Source organism: Theropithecus gelada, chromosome 4 (genome assembly GCF_003255815.1).
Source record: "Theropithecus gelada isolate Dixy chromosome 4, Tgel_1.0, whole genome shotgun sequence".
Classification (NCBI taxonomy): domain Eukaryota; kingdom Metazoa; phylum Chordata; class Mammalia; order Primates; family Cercopithecidae; genus Theropithecus; species Theropithecus gelada.
Window position 1 is genome coordinate 102933577 of NC_037671.1, and position 13239 is coordinate 102946815.

Consider the following 13239-nt stretch of genomic DNA (forward strand, 5'->3'; position numbering starts at 1 on the left):
AGAACTAGATGTACTATATGACCCAGCCATCCCATTACTGGGGATATACCCAAAGGATTATAAATCATGCTGCTATAAAGACACATGCACACGTGTGTTTATTGTGGCACTATTCACAACAGCAAAGACTTGGAATCAACCCAAATGTCCATCAGTGACAGACTGGAATAAGAAAATGTGGCACATATACACCATGGAATACTATGCAGCCATAAAAAAGGATGAGTTTGTGTCCTTTGTTAAAAAGGACATAGATGCAGCTGGAAACCATCATTCTTAGCAAACTATCACAAGAACAGAAAACCAAACACCGCATGTTCTCACTCATAGTTGGGAACTGAACAATGAGATCACTTGGACTCGGGAAGGGGAACATCACACACCGGGGCCTATCATGGGGAGGCAGGAGGGGGGAGGGATTGCATTGGGAGTTATACCTGATGTAAATGACGAGTTGATGGGTGCTGATGAGTTGATGGGTGCAGCACACCAACATGGCACAAGTATACATATGTAACAAACCTGCATGTTATGCACATGTACCCTAGAACTTAAAGTATAATAATAATAAAAAATAAATAGAAAAAGAAAAAGAAAAAACAAAAAATTCAGGAAATTTTGGAGACACTTTTAGAAATGTGAAATGCTTTCGAGAGTCTCAGCAATAGAACTGAACAAGTAGAAGAAGGAAATTCAGAGCTCAAAGACAAGGTCTTAGAAATAACTGAATCAAATGAAGGCAAAGAAAATCAAATAAGAAAATATGAACAAATTCTCCAAGAAGTCTGGGATTATGTTAAATGACCAAACCTGAGAATAATCAGTGTTCCTGAGGTAAAAGATAATTCTAAAATCTTGGAAAACATATTTGCGGGAATAATCAAGGAAAACTTCCCTGACCTTGCTAGAGACCTAGACATCCAAATTCAAGAAGCACAAAGAACACCTGGGAAATTCATCGCAAAAAGGTCATCGCCTAGGCACATTGTCATCAAGTTGTTCAAAATTAAGACAAAGGAAATAATCTTAAGAGCTGTAAGACAGAAGCACCAGGTAACCTATAAAGGCAAATCTATCAGATTAACAGCAGATTTCTCAGCAAAAACCCTACAAGCCAGAAGGGATTGGGGCCCTATCTTCAGCCTCCTCAAACATAACAATTATTGGCCAATGATTTTGTATTCAGAGAAGCTAAGCATCATATATGAAGGAAAGATACAGTTTTTTTCAGTCAAATAAATGCTGAGAGAATTCACCATTCCCAAGTCACCACCAAAAGAATTGCTAAAAGGAGCTCTAAATCTTGAAACAAATCCTGGAAACACATCAATACAGAACCTTTTAAAACATAAATTACTCAGAACCTATAAAACAAAAATACAAATTGAAAAGCAAAAACAAAACAAAACAAAAGTACACAGGCAACAAAGAGCACAATTAATGCAACAGTACCTCATATGTCAATACTAACAATGAATGTAAATGGCCTAAATGCTCCACTTAAAAGATACAGAACTGCAGAATGGATAAGAACTCACCAACCAACTATCTGCTGTTTTCAGGAGACTCACCTAACACATAAGGACTCACATAAACTTAAAGTAAAGGGGTGGAAAAAGGCATTTCATGCAAATGAACACCAAAAGTGAGCAGGAGTAGGTATTCTTATATCAGACAAAACAAACTGTAAAGCAACAGGAGTTAGAAAAGACAAAGAGGGACATTATATAATGGTAAAAAAAACCTTGTCCAACACGAAAATATCACAATCCTAAACAAATGCAACTAATATTAGAGCTCCCAAACTCATAAACAATTACTAATACACATAAGAAATGAGATAGACAGCAACACAATAATAGTGGGGGACTTCAGTACTCCACTGATAGCACTAGACAGGTCATCAAGAAAGAAAGTCAACAAAGAAACAATAGATTTATACTATACCTTGGAACAAATGGACTTAACAGATATATACAGAACATTTCATCCAATAACCACAGAATATACATTCTATTCAATAGCACATGGAACTTTCTTCCTCATAGACCATGTGATAGGCCACCAAACAAGTCTCAATAAATTTAAGAAAATTTAAATTATCAGACCAATTCTAGGAGCTTTCTGGAGCAGTGTCTCAGACCACAATGGAATAGAACTGGAAATCAACTCCAAAAGGAATCTTCAAAACCATGCAAATACATGGAAATTAAATAACCTGCTTCTGGGGGAATATTGGCTCAGAAACAAAATCAAAAAGGAAATTAAAAAATTCTTCGAACTGAATGACAATAATGACACAACCTACCAAAACCTCTGGGATACACTAAAGACGGTGCTAAGAGGAAAGTTCATAGCCCTAAACACTTACATCAAGAAAATTGAAGGAGAACAAACTAACATTCTAAGGTCACACCTCAAGGAACTAGAGAAACAAGAACAAACCAAACCCAAACCCAGCAGAAGAAAGGAAATAACTAAGATCAGAGCAGAGCTAAATGAAATTGAAACAAACAAAAAATACAAACATAAATTTAAAAAGCTGGTTCTTCAAAAACATAAATAAAATTGGTAGAACATTAGCAAGATTAACCCAGAAAAGGAGAAAATCCAAATAACCTCAATAAGAAATGAAACAGGAGATATCACAACTGACACTACTGAAGTACAAAACATCATTCAAGGCTACTAAGAACACCTTCACACACATAAACTAGAAAACCTAGAAGAGATGCGTAAATTCCTGGAAAAACACAACCCTCCTGTTCAGATACCCTGAACAGACCAATAGCAAGCAGTCAGATTGAAATGGTCATTTAAAAACTACCAAGGAAAAAAGTTCAGGACCAGCCTGATTCACAGCAGAATTATACCAGACGTTCAAAGAATCAGTACTAATCCTCTTGACACTATTCCACAAGATAAAGAAGGAACTCTCCCTAATTCATTCTATGAAGCCACCATCACCCTAACTCCAAAACCAGGGAAGGGTATAACCAAGAAAGAAAACTACAGACCAATATCCTTGATGAATATAGATGCTAAAATCCTTAACAAAATACTAGCTAACTGAATCCAACAGCATATCAGAAAGATAATCCATCATAATCAAATGGGTTTCATACCAGGGACGCAGGGATGGTTTAACATACACAAGTCAATAAATGTGATATGCCACATAAGAAGAATTAAAAACAAAAAATCATTTGATCATCTCAATAGATGCAGAAAAAGAATTTGACAAAATCCAGCATCCCTTTATGATTAAAACTCTCAGCAAAATCGGCATACAAAGGACATCCCTTAATGTAATAAAAACCATCCATGACAAACCCACAGCCAACATAATACTGAATGCAGAAAAGTTGAAAGCATTCTCCCTGAGAACTGGAAAGAGACTAGGATGCCCACTCTCACCACTACTCCTCAACATAGTACTGGAAGTCCGAGCTAGGGAAATCAGACAAGAGAAGGAAATAAAGGGCATCTAAATTGGTAAAGAGGAAGTCAAACTGTCACTGCTGATGATATGATCGTTTACCTTGAAAACCCTAAAGACTCCTCCAGAAAGCTCCTAAAACTGATAAAAGAATTCAGCAGAGTTTCCAGATACAAGATTAATGTACACAACTCAGTAGTTCTTCTATACACCAACAGCAACCAATCGGATAATCAAATCAAGAACTCAACCCCTTTTACAATAGCTACAAAAAAACGCAAAATACTTAGGAATATACCTAACCAAGGAGTCAAAAGACCTCTACAAGACTTCTACAAAACACTGCTAAAATAAATCATAGATGACACAAAGAAATGGAAACACATCCATGCTCATGGATGGGTAGAATCAATATTGTGAAAATGACCATACTGCCAAAAGCAATCTACAAATTCAATGCAATCCCCATCAAAATACCACCATCATTCTTCACAGAATTAGAAGAAAACAGTTCTAAAATTTATATGTAACCAAAAAAGAGCTTGCATCGCCAAAGCAAGACTAAGCAAAAAGAACAAATCTGGAGGCATCGCACTACCTGATTTCAAACTATAAGGCCATGGTCACCAAAACAGTGTGTTACTGGTATAAAAATAGGCACACAGATAAGTGGAACAGAATAGAGAACCAGAAATAAACCCAAATACTTACAGCCAACTGATCTTTGACAAAGCAAACAAAAACATAAAGTGGGGAAAGGACACCCTTTTCAACAAATGGTGCTGGGATAATTGGCTAGCCACACGTAGGAGAATGAAACTGGATCCTCATCTCTCACCTAATCCAAAAATCAACTCAAGATGGAATAAGGAGTTAAACTTAAGATCTGAAACTATAAAAATTCTAGAAGATAACATTGGAAAAACCTTTCTAGACATTTGCTTAGGAAGGATTTCATGACCAAAACCCCAAAAGCAAACGCAATAAAAACAAAGATAAATAGCTGGGACCTTATTAAGCTAAAGCACTTTTGTACAGCAAAAGGAACAGTCAGCAGAGTAAACAGACAACCCACAGAGTGGGAGAAAATCTTCACCATTTATACATCTGACAGAGAACTAATATCCAGAATCTACAACAAACTCAAGCAAATCAGTAAGAGAAAAACAGTCCCATGAAAAAGTGGACTAAGACATGAATAGACAATTCTCAAAAGAAGTTATACAAGTGGCCAACAAACATGAAAAAATGCTCACTATCACAAATGATCAGGGAAATGCAAATCAAAACCACAGTGCGACACCATCTTACTCCTGCAAGAATTGCCATAATCGAAAAATCAAAAAACAGTAGATGTTGGCATGAATGCAGTGATCAGGGAATACTTTTACACTGCTAATTGAATGTAAATCAGTACAACCACGACAATAAACAGTATGGAGATTCCTTAAGGAACCAAAAGTACAACTACCATTTGATCCAGCAATCCCACTATTGGGTATCTACCCAGAGGAAAAGCAGTCATTATTTGAAAACAAAACTTGCACATGCATGTTTATGGCAGCTTAAGTCACAATTGCAAAATCGTGGAACCAACCCAAATGCCAATCAATCAACAAGTGGATAAAGAAACTGTGATATACATACATACATACATATATATATAGTATTTATATATATATTTTATATTTATTCATAAAATGTATTCATATATATTTATATTTATATATAAATATATATTTGATGGAATACTACTCATCCATAAAAAGGAATAAATTAACAGCATTTGCAGTGACCTGGATGAGATTGGAGATTATTATTCTAAGTGAAGTAACTCAGGAATGGAAAACCAAACATCATATATTCTCACTCATAAGTGGAAGTTAAGCTATGAGGACAGAAAGGCATAAAAATCATATAATCAACTTTGGGGACTTGGGGAGAAGGGTGGTGGAGGGGGCAAGGCATAAAAGACTACAAATAAAGTGTGGTGTATACTGCTTCCGTAATCGGTGCCCCAAAGTCTCACAGGTCACCACTAAATAACTTATTCATGTAATCAAATACCACCTGTAACCTGTACCCCAATAACTTATGGAAAAATGAAGAAAGGAAAGGAAAGGAAAGGAAAGGGAAGGGAAGGGAAGGGAAGGGAAGGGGAGGGAAGGGGAGGGGAAACTGTTTGTTTCAATTGGTATAATTTTCAACGTTTTGTCCAGATTAGCAGACTTGCCTTCATTGTCCATAAGCAAATTGCTTTTTTGAAATTCTTTAAAAATTTGTTCATCTAAATACCAATAGTTGCCAAGAAATCTGGACAGGGCACTCCTTCAGGACCAGGGACTGCTGAGAATCACCTTGTGAATACTCAGTGCTAAACCCACTTGTTCCCATATCTTTGCTATTCTTGCCAAGAATACCCTTGATACTCTTACTATCCTGGATGTGTGAGCCCATCTAATTAGCTAATATCTCTGGGTAAAAGACTGAATCCTTCAACATTATTGACTGGCTCAAATGAGGTTATTCCAGATGGCTCTATTTCATCATACCTGAGGCACCATCCCTTCTAACTAGTCCTTATTTCTTTGTTCTGTCCACCTCTCATACATCCAGGTTTCTTATGTTTTCATAGTGGAACAATCTTAATGAACAACTTCTTTTTCTGGCTAACTCCTTTTTATTCTGAGGGTCTCACGTTAAATGTTACTTCTGCTGGGAAATCTTTCATAAACTGCAAAATCTAAGTTTGGTAGCTCACCTGTGAGTTTCTTTATCCTTTCCCATAGCATAGCATCACTTATCGAGCACACTGTGTAGGATAATATGGTGTGTCTTCTCATTAGATTTTAAATGTGCCTCATGGGCCATTGTACGGTCTGCATCTATCAGAGGACTGGGCATACAGTCAGCACACATGTCAGAGGGAAAAAAAGGAAAGGAAAAGAAAAGAAAAAGCAAGGAAGGAGAAAGGGGAGAGAAAAGAAGGAAAAGGGAGGGAAAGAAAAAATGTGGCTAAAACTTTAGGTGATTTTTGTTTTAAATAATGTAAATAGCACTGTAATTATACTGAGAGCCAAAATAGCAGCATTTTAGTCAAAGCATCATAACCAGGTAAACTCTCTTTTATTTCCTCCATGAGGTCATTCTAAATTAAGGAGACAATAAAGAGTATGCTCACAAATCAGAATTTTACCCTGTTTCGGTGTTAGCTACTGAAGTAAGCAATACTATAATTGCTTGTTTAGACTTCAGCACATAATCATCCACTCAGATTCCCATGTCCTTCAAATTAAAGCTGGTTATCCAATTTGCCACCTATCTGTTTATTCAACAAATGCTTCATATGTGCTTATTCTGTGGTAAACATCATGCTACCTTCTGTAGCAAATAGTATCTCATTTATTTCTCAAACCAATCATTTAATGCAAATGATGTCACTGTCATCATTTTATCAGATGAGTAAACTGTGGCACAACAATTATATAATTTGCCACCCCAAACAGACAGTGCTTGTAATCTTTGACACTATTCTAATGCAGTTACTCATTTTGTCAAAAGTTAAATAATAACAATAATAGTAATAATCTCTCAGCAAACTAGGGATACAAAAGAATTCCCTCAACCTCTGAAAGGGTTAAAATGCCTACTGCTTTACATCTTATGTAATGATGAAGGACTGAATGCTTTCCTCTAAGATCCAGAGTAATACAGGGATGTCAGCTCTTACCACTTCTATTCAACATTATACTGGAAATTCTAGCCACTGCAATCATTTTTTAATTGGGAGTGGGGAGAAGGAAGGAGAAAAGAAGAAAAAAGAGAAGGAGAAAAATAAAAGCCATAAAGTTTAAAAAGAAAAAAAATTATAAGCAATAAGTTTTTAGAATTCACATGCTAATCTCTCTCACTCTGTTTTCTCACCTAACTCTCCATCTTTCTATATCTTCAGAGTGTCATGTGGATATGAAGCTCATTGCGTGGGAAAGAAATATGTAAAATATGGTAGTTGCCTTCATGACAATTCGTAATCTGTGTAAGAAATATATTTGATTGTAAAACAAAACCACTAAATTCATCACATTTATTGTGCCCCTACTAAGATGCCTGCATATTTATTTCAGGTTCCAAAACTGAATAGACCTAAAACAAAAGGCAGATCATGGCACATTGTTTGAAAGAAAAAAAACTATGTAATAAGAGCAAACAGGAGTAACTCCTATGTTATTGAATAAAAACTTGAGAAGTGCTGTAGCATCTGAGAGAGTACCTGAGTCTGCCTCCCCACACATCGACTTGCTCTCTCAGTTCACCTACCTGCCATGTAGGGGACCCAGAGCCAGTTCTGAATGGGCTTCCATTTCACTTAGGAGCTGTGCTGGCTGCAGTTAGCCTCTGGCCTTCTCACATTTAAACAGCTGCTCACTCCACCATTGCTACTCCACCACACATTTCATATCTCTAGGATCTTCTTTCAGAGGTCATGAGTTTCCTCAAAGGCATAAACCAGGAGAGAGAAAAGAGGCCCCTATCCCATAAGATTTCAATTTTTTAGTGGATTACCTACACTGACAACCCTTCCTGGCCAGGTGGTCTGCAGGGCATGAGGGAGCAAGCTGATCACATCTCACTCACTTTATCTATTTCCCATTTCTTCCAAAAGCCTCACTCTTTTGGAAGATTACACAATTCTCATGTGGGGGCAGATGGGAGGGAGTCTAGGAGGAGAGGTTGAAAAAGTGGGAGGTCAAAAATAACCAGTTTTGTGACTATGCAAAAAAAATTGGGGCCTTGTGCTTAAAGCCTAGGCTCTTCTTTACAGAAACAAAAACTTTTGTGCTGTTATTCTCCAGCACTGATCTGATAGCTCCTTCCTAAAATTAGTGATAGCCTGAGTATAAGTGGTTGATAGGGATGGGGAAAGGAGCAGAAAATGCTGACTACTATCTCAAATTATTTTTCTGCTTTATAACATGTGATCAATATGACCATATAACATTAAAAAAAATCAAAAGAAAAAAAGTACCTGCAACCCATTGCTGTTTAATATTTGGTCTCTATTCATTTAGAATCCATTGATTGAATAAGTACACTGAATTGATAACAAATACCTGGCTATCATGTTATTTTGAAGTTGGGTATTTAAAAAATAAATCTGTCCTAAGCAAAATACCAGGATTAAACCCAGCTTCTCCAAAAATGTCCTGCAGGGAAATAAGACAATGAGAAAACGGCCTCTTGTTTTGATTCATCAGCCTTGGAGAAATTGCAACAATGAAAATTGCCTACAGAGAATCAAGGAGAAGGAGTACCATGAAAGGTCCAGCTCCCAGTGTGGTCTGGGCCGCTGCAGTGGACATCTTTACTGGGTAAAATCCTGCTTTGAGACCAGTTTATGCAGTGCTGTATTCAAATTTAATCTCAGCACCTAGTTAGGAGGCCAGTAAAGGGACTTCTAAAATTCCTGGATGGGTGCAGTAGCTCACACATGTAATCCTAGCACTTTGGGAGGCCAAGGCAGGCAGATCACTTAAGCCCAGGAGTTCAAGACCAGGCTGGGTAACATGACGAAATCCCATCTCTAAAACTAATAAAAAAATTAGCCAGGCATGGCGGCAGGTGCCCACAGTTCTAGCTACTTAGGAGGCTAAGGGCAAAGGTGGGAGGAGCAGCTGAGCCCAGGACATCAAGGCTGCAGTCAGTTGTGATTGTGCCACTGCATTCCAGCCTGGGTGACAGAGTGAGACCCTGTCTCTAAATAATAATAGTAATAAATAAGAATAAAATAAAATTCCTAAGCACATTGCTTTTCAGAGAAATATATAGACTCCAAATTATTTTGCCTTGAAGCCAGGAATAAGGAAGAAATGAGGACACCCAGTTTTGCCACTTAAAAAAAAAAAATCATCTCTGTGTCAGCGTTTCCCATTAAATAGTGCTCTTTTCTTTATTTAAGAATCTGACGTTAAGTCTCTATCTCTATTTGCCCTGTCAATGAATAGTAGAGTGTGAGTGCTTGCCCATAAGCCATATTCATCAGTGCACAAGTCAAAGAGAATTGAAAAATATGTGTTAAAATAAAAACACCAATAACAGTTATACTACCTCAAAGAAAACTCTGTCACTCACCATCATTTATGGAGTGGATCGGCATTAGAGAACTGTGCCCTTACTTTGCCATATAAACAAATAAAAGAAAAATGGAGATAAAGCACAGTGCAGAGCAATACGTACTAAATCTCTAATTGCTTTCCTGACGTCCATTTGTTTATAATGTGCTGAGTACATTGACAGGATAATAACTGAAAAGCATGAGACATGTTTGAAATGCGTACAAAGAGTTCAGATCCACTGCCAGCATAAAATAATCACCTCATGACTCAGCTAGTGTTTCCACTTTTAATTGATGCAATAGATTTGCCATTATGGGCTTCCCTTCTGAGGTTTGTCTTTATTTTTATTGAAGAAGAAACACTCACCAAAAAATTTTGCATTAAGCTTTTTTATTTTAACCTGGTTTTTCAATGTGAGTGTTCATTCTGATAAACCTAAACCTTTCTGACATGTTTTCTGCCTTAGAGAACATATTTTGCCCATAGCATGAGGCACTTGTTCCATGGCATGAATTGGAAATGTAGCTTAGCCAAGAGAAACCAAGGAGGAGAGACAGAACATGGTGCCCCACCTCATCTCCCCTCACACTACACAATTCTAGGACTGATTTTTCTACTGTAGCTTAGGGTCATAGGAAATTATTTCTCAGCTGCCATTCAGACTGGAAAACGTCTGCACCAGCAGCTTTGTGATTCTCTGAGGATATATAAGCTCTCAGGGGCAACTGATGGGAACTCTTTTCTTCTTCAGATCTACACATACACTATTAGCGTATAGGATCAAAAAGGCAGATTAGGGTAACTTGCATCTTATGCATTGTATATATGTATCAAAACATCATACTGTACCCGATAAACATGTACAATTATTGTATGTCAATTGAAAATAAAATAAAACTTTTTTAGAAGTCAGATTGTTTTGCCTTCTCACTTTATAGAAGGATGCAAGATTTACTTTTTCTTTCATCACGTCAGAAATGAAGAGCTGTTATAGAAACATTAAAAATATACTAAACAGGCTTGCAAGCCAATACGCCAGATTGAACACATATTTTTAACAACTAACTCCAATACACTGAAATAAAATCAAGAACTTAGATACATAACATAATTAAGTTAAAAGGAAAATAAGTATAAATTAAAGGAGAAACGAAAGGGAAAACAAAGGAAATCAATAACTCCAGGTGAAAAAATAACTGAAGAAGTGTACAAAAAGTGTCATTGTCCAATGTTGAAACAAAATCAAATGTGGCATGAAACCTGGAAATAAGAGGGAGACATGATTAAACATAGCAACTTTCAACTATAAACTAATCAAAAAGGAATTTATATGGGAGCTTAAGTTCAGGAATGAGAGACACATTTTTTAAATTCGTGTCTTATATATGCAAAGGGAACACTGATCTTAGATGTAGTCCTGAAAGGGACGGTTGGAGATTAACTCTTGCACTGTAATATATGTATAGTTTTTAAGACCTGGGTAATAAAATTTGACAAGGAGAGAATGATCATACTAGCCACTCATACTTGAGTCCATAAAGAGTCTGAATCCCAAGAAGAGACCAGGCACCTACCAATTGCTGGGGAAATTCTCTCACCTCACACAGAGAAGTGGAAACTACGTAGGTAGAAAAGAAAAAGAGCTAAAGGATGAAAGCATTGTGATGATGGGAGAATAAGGGTAACATGAAATAGTATTTTTGTATGCTCTCCAACCTCTAGGGGAAAATTTACATGAAGAAAATCCCACTAATATGGAGTAATATAGTCAATGAAGTCTTGAACTCATACACAGTGCCTGGGAACAAGATAGTTTGTTAGTTAGAAATGATGCACAGTACTCAGTTTATTAATCCTGATCCCTCTCCTCCAAAAAAGTTCATAGAACTATTTACGATTCCTGATAGCAGGAAATCTGGCAAGCCTTCTTAGAGAAGATGTTAGGTGAAATTCATTCATGCAGGGTTAAAATGTGTAGCTATAACATATGTGTACATACATATGTATACATACATATGTATACACACGCACATGTTTTTTGGAAGGGAATGGGCTTTTTAGTTTGAATGAACATCTTGAGCAAAGGCACAAAGACAAGATGATATGATTAATATAATTTCTTACTGAAGTTTACAAGAAAGTAACAGTAGAGTATGCTAGGAAATTACACAAGAGTTAAAGGAATTATTTTATGTGCTATGCTAAAGATTTTGCATATTAATTTATAGGAAAATACATTTTAAAGATGTATAAACTAGGATTTTAGTATCCTCAGTCTTTTAAAGCTATGATCTATTATGAAAAAATACTTTTATCTCCCTTGATATTTTTATTTATTTGAATAAAATAAATATTGTGAGTCAGAAAAGAAACCAATACTAAATATCTTTTCTAAACAATCACGAATTTTTTATAGACACAGACACACACACATACACACATATGAGTGTCTGATATGCTTTCCCAAAGTCATCTATTTTCCCCAAATATATTTTAGAAATACTGAAGAATGAATCATAAAGGAAAAAGTAATTCTGAAGAAGGACAAGGAGAAAATTGCACCAGTTTCTTTGGTTTCAAAAAACAGGAATTGACTCAGACTAAATTTCTAACACACACTCCTAAATGAACATATTTCTGGGAATGACAAAAGTTAAGCAGTACCCATGCTATCTATTATATCAAAAGCAAAACATTAGAAAACATGCTACCTAAACTTTTCTCTCGATTCCAAATGAATTCCATTTTATAATACCTGCAGTTTTAGTTCAAAATTGTTATTAACTTTTGTATTAAAAATAATTATAGTTAACATTTATTGAGTGCTTATCATTTGCCAGGAATTGTTCTAACCACCTGACAAGCACTAATTTACTTAATGCTCATAATACTCTTATGAGGTGAATACATTTATTTTTCCCGTATTACAAATAAAGTCATTGAGCCAGAAAGAAGTTAAGAAACATGTCCAAGGTCACATAGATAATTAGTAGGAAAGCTTGAATTCCAATTATCAGTCTGGCTGGGTTTCCATGCCCTTTAACACAATACTTTAATACTTCTTAATATTCTATACTCATAAGTTTTTTAATATCTTGCAAATAATTATGGTTCCCAACTACTTCTCTTAGATTCATATTGTCTTCTCTTTAATGTACATATTCTCTGGGAATTATTTCAGAGGTTCTATGCAAAATAAATTTCCTGAATCCATCCATAGACTTTCATATATGAACATACTTCTATTTTCCCAGACAATGGATATAATTTGACTAAGCATAGAATCCTGGGTTCCAAATTGTCAGAAATTTTATATAATTTTCTATATCCCCCCTTAAGATATTATTATTTTTTTTTAGCGTTTGAAGTTATGGTGATTCTTGTTCTTTTGTGGGGGGTCTGGTATTTCCTCTAAAGAATGTTTTGAATTCTCTCTATATTCTTGGTGCTCTCCAATTTCACTATGTCAGTTTGGGTGTATGTGTGTGTACACGTTTATGTGTATTTTGTCTTCATGTTTTTTTTTTATTTTATTAGATTGATTTTGTGCTTTGAAACATACTTCCTATGTTCTGAAAAAATTCTTCAGTTTGATCATACAATCACAAATTATTTCCTCCATCTATTCCTATTTGCATTTTGGCTTATATTTTAAGATTTTTTTCTGCTTGTTTACTCTTATTGGCG